This window comes from Prionailurus viverrinus, chromosome C1 (genome assembly GCF_022837055.1).
Source record: "Prionailurus viverrinus isolate Anna chromosome C1, UM_Priviv_1.0, whole genome shotgun sequence".
In the NCBI taxonomy this organism is placed as follows: domain Eukaryota; kingdom Metazoa; phylum Chordata; class Mammalia; order Carnivora; family Felidae; genus Prionailurus; species Prionailurus viverrinus.
The window spans coordinates 189583435-189587261 of NC_062568.1; the positions used below are offsets into that span (position 1 = coordinate 189583435).

At 44.3% G+C, this 3827-nt stretch overlaps 1 non-coding gene across 1 annotated transcript; it reads right to left on the minus strand.

Moving 5' to 3' along the window:
- Positions 1-564: 564 nt before the first annotated feature.
- Positions 565-726, minus strand: LOC125174317 (U1 spliceosomal RNA). The gene has a single exon (XR_007155426.1). It is a non-coding gene; the product is annotated as a U1 spliceosomal RNA (small nuclear RNA).
- Between the last annotated feature and the right edge of the window lie 3101 nt (positions 727-3827).

Below are 3827 nucleotides of genomic sequence, written 5' to 3' on the forward strand. Positions count from 1 at the left end.
ATATTTTTAAGTAAAAATGATGAACCCACTAAAGTTAACACAAATAACACCCTTTTCAATGAAAAATAACGACATTTTCCAAATCAAAAAAAAAAATTAGCGGGAAGAATGACATTGTTTGACAGTTTTGCGCATCTCTTTAAATGTCTGGCTTAATAAAAGGCGGCTAGATCCCTATAACTGCTTCTTTGCTCCTTTACTCAATCTGTTGAGATTTGTTTTAGTTGCGGTATAGGAACAAAATTCAGCCTCACACAGATATAAAAATGGAAAAAGGAGGGTTATTTTATTTCTTTATTTAAAATGTTTATGTATTTATTTTTTTGAGAGAGACAGAGCAGGAGTGGAGGAGGGGCAGAGAGAGAGGGAAACACAGAATCCGAACCAGGCTCCAGGCTCTGAGCTGTCAGCACAGAGCCCGACGCGGGCTCGAGCTCATAAACTGGGAGATCACGACCCGAGCCCAAGTCCGATGCTTAAACAACTGAGCCACCCAGGCACCCCAAGGAGGATTATTTTAAAAGCTTTTTCAGATAACTGTGATATTCCTCTTTTCCTTTTTTTAAGAGAAGAAAGTGAACGCCGTCCCCCACTGCCTTAAATTACACAACCGAGTCTCCCGCATTTGGGGAAATTGAAGAGATTGGCACCCCGAGAAGTGCAATGGATGGGCCTTGCCCAGAAAAGCACCTTTATGATCACGGTTTTCCCTCGCCTGGTAAGTATGTGGATATTCCTCTTTGATACTATACCAAAACTTAACAAATGAAGACTTGCAAAATTTAGTTTCAGTGTGGAATCTGAAACCAATTTTTCGTTAAGTTAAAATACATTGGTCTATCATGCACTTTGAATGCATCTTTTATCCGTGACTGATTTTGTAACACTTGGAAAATAGGGTTCACTGAGCATGGAGATCTTCTAAATGTCGACACATGTTATTATACAATGTAAAAGAAATTATATTCATTAATGTCACCATTGATCTCATCAGAAGTCCTTAAGTAGGGGCGCCTGGGTGGTTCAGTCGGTTAAGCGTCCGACCTCAGCTCAGGTCATGATCTCACTGCTTGTGAGTTCGAGCCCCGCATCGGGCTCTGTGCTGACAGCTCGGAGCCTGGAGACTGCTTTGGATTCCATGTCTCCCTCTCTCTCTGCCTCTCCCCTGCTCTGTCTCTGTCTCTCTCAAAAATAAACATTTAAAAAAATTTGTTTTAAGTCCTTAAGTATTGGGAAGCTACTAAACTCACAGTGGTGGATACAAACATTCCAAAAGGCTAATTTTCACTCAAAAGCTGAAATTTTATTATTAGCAGCAAATATGGTCAATTTCCCCCTTGAGTCAATAGGCTCACTTCTTTCATTTTAGAGAAAATGTCTGCAAAAATAAAAAAATGAGAAAAAAAACCCCTACATTTGCATAACCATGGTCTTTCAATCCTTCTTCCCGGTAAAAATGGTGTTCAACTTGCAACTCAAAACAATTCCACAAGTGCTCTTCCTGAGACAACCATGGCACTTAGGCATATAGCAGAATTCTTCCCACCCTGTCAAAATATTTAAAAGAAGTATAGTCAATGGGGCACCTGGGTAGCTCAGTCGGTTAAGTGTCCGACTTCGGCTCAGGTCATGATCTCACAGTTCGTGAGTTCGAGCCCCGCGTTGGGCTCTGTGCTGACAGCTCGGAGCCTGGAGCTTGCTTTGGATTCTGTGTCTCCCTCTCTCTGCTCCTCCCCCACTCATGCTCTGTCTGTCTCTCCTTCAAAAATAAAAACATTAAAAAAAATTTTTTTAAAGAAGTATAGTCAAGGGTAGAGATTTAATAAAGTTAATAATTTGTACTGTTTCATCAAGTCAGTCTTTGAAATTTTTCTTTAAGTTTATTCACTTATTTTGAGGGAGGGAGAGAGAGAAAGAGAGCATGAACAAGGAGAAGGGGAGGAGAGAGAAGGAGAGAGAATCCCAAGCAGGCTCAACACTGTCAGCACGGAGCCCAGCGTGGGACTGGGGCTCACAAACCAAGAGATCATGGCCTGAGCCGAAATCAAGAGTCAGCCGCTTAACCAACTGAGCCACCCAGGGGACCCTCATCAAGTCATTCTTGAAACTGCTGTATTTGTTTCCTTTGCTGAGCACCCACAGCAGTGAGGAATACAGTGATTACAAATACAGCCTGGAGCCTCGCCTCGCTTTATCTTAAGGGGCCAGCTGCTGTATCTGCCATCGCTTTCCCACCACCAAAAAGGCAACATAACATCTTAGTATTTATTACGAAAATAGCTCTGACTTCACAGAGCCTCTGAAAAGATTTGGGGGATGCTCAGGAGTTTGTAGACCACGCTTTGAGGAGCGCTGATTTGATGCTTTATTTATCCATTAACAAATATGCACCAAGCACCTACTGTGTCCCTGAGACTGTTCCAGGCGCTGGGCGTTGAGTGGTGAGCTATATACGAGATACTTAAGGCCTCTGCTCTCATAGGGCCCACATTCTTGTAGAAAGAACTGAAAATTAATAAAGAAATAAATCAATAAGATTATTTCACCTAGAGAGAAATGCTTCGAAGAAAATAAAACTGTACACCCTACACCCTATATGGTGATGTATGTCAATTATTTCTCAATAAAACTGAAAAAAGGAGAAGCAAAGAAAATAGGATGATTAGGGGCGCCTGGGTGGCTCAGTCGGTTTAGCGTCCGACTTTGGCTCAGGTCATGATCTTACGGTTGGTGAGTTTGAGCCCCGCATGGGGCTCTGTGCTGACAGCTCAGAGCCTGGAGCCTGCTTCACATTCTATCTCCGTCTCTCTCTCTCTCTCTCTGCCCCTCCCCCACTTGTGCTCTGTTTCTCTGTCTCTCAAAAATAAATAAATGTTTAAAAAAATTTTTTGGGGGGCGCCTGGGTGGCGCAGTCGGTTAAGCGTCCGACTTCAGCCAGGTCACGATCTCGCGGTCCGTGAGTTCGAGCCCCGCGTCAGGCTCTGGGCTGACGGCTCAGAGCCTGGAGCCTGTTTCTGATTCTGTGTCTCCCTCTCTCTCTGCCCCTCCCCCATTCATGCTCTGTCTCTCTCTGTCCCAAAGATAAACGTTGAAAAAAAAATTTTTTTTTTTGAACTAATTTGGTGGATCGAAAGAAAGGAAGGAAGAGCAGTGTGGCTGATGGGTAGAAATTGAGGGGAGAGTGATAGGATATGATGCTGGAGAGGTAGAGGGGAGCCAGGGCGTGCTGGGCGTTGCAGGCCACAGTGAAGCCCTACGTAGGCCATGAAAGGGAGTTTTTATATGACCTGACTTACATTTTTTGAAAGTAAATGGTTGCTGTGTAGAAAGTGGGTTGTAGGGGTGGAAGTAGAGAGGCCAGTTGGGAGGCTGCTGGATGAAGGGAGGGACAGCGGAGATGGAGAGAAGCCGTTTGACATGATACATAGTTTGGAGACAGAGCAACAGGGCTTGCAGATGGGTAGAATATGGAGAACGAGTAAAAGGGAGGAATCAGGAAAGGCTTTTGTGCTTTGGGCTTGAACGTGTAGGTAGATGACGGTGCTGTTTACTGAGATGAGAGAGACTAGGGGAAGAATGAATCGAGGGGAGAGGAACCAAGAGCTCTTCCTGAGTCCACTAAGTTTAGACGGGCGTTAGGCATTCAAGTAGAGATGACAAGCAGGCAGCTGGGCACAAAAGCTTGGCACATAGTGAGGGCTCAGAGCTGGAGATACACACAGGGGCCATTGACATCTTGATAATAGAGAAGCCAAGGGACTGGCTGAGATCATTGAAAAAGAGGGTGCAGACAGAGAGAAGAGGTCTTTGCCCAAATTTTCAGGCAT